Genomic DNA, 416 nt, shown 5'->3' on the forward strand with positions numbered 1-416 from the left:
ACCCGAAATGAAATGGCTGAGGAAAGGTTCCTTTTTTAGGGTACTCCCGAGAACAGATCCTGTGGAGACGGGGTGGGGCATGTAGCTTAGAGGATTAGAGCACGTGGCTACGAACCACGGTGTAGGGGGTTCGAATCCCTCCTCGCCCACAACTGGCCCAAAATGGAAGGACCTTTCCTTTACCTCTGGGGGTAGAAAAATACTGATCGGTATAGTGGACCCAAAGTTATGTAACTTGGGTGTGAGTCTTTTGTCGAAACGGAATGGTCTTACTTTTTCTTTTTTTTCTTATTTATCGCGAATGATTCCATCATGAAAAAATTTATGCCCGGCCCGAATCCATATTCTTCCTCAGTCAGGATTGGGCTGACTAGCAGAGCAAGTACAAGTATTAGTAGCATAGCAAAAAAGCGTGA

At 45.7% G+C, this 416-nt stretch overlaps 1 non-coding gene across 1 annotated transcript; it reads left to right on the plus strand.

The window, feature by feature from the left end:
• The first annotated feature begins 75 nt into the window (after positions 1-75).
• On the plus strand, positions 76-149 carry TRNAR-ACG. Its single transcript has one exon. It is a non-coding gene; the product is annotated as a tRNA-Arg (tRNA).
• The last annotated feature ends 267 nt before the right edge of the window (positions 150-416 follow it).

The sequence above is a fragment of the Papaver somniferum genome, unplaced genomic scaffold, assembly GCF_003573695.1.
Source record: "Papaver somniferum cultivar HN1 unplaced genomic scaffold, ASM357369v1 unplaced-scaffold_5847, whole genome shotgun sequence".
NCBI classification, from domain to species: Eukaryota; Viridiplantae; Streptophyta; class Magnoliopsida; order Ranunculales; family Papaveraceae; genus Papaver; species Papaver somniferum.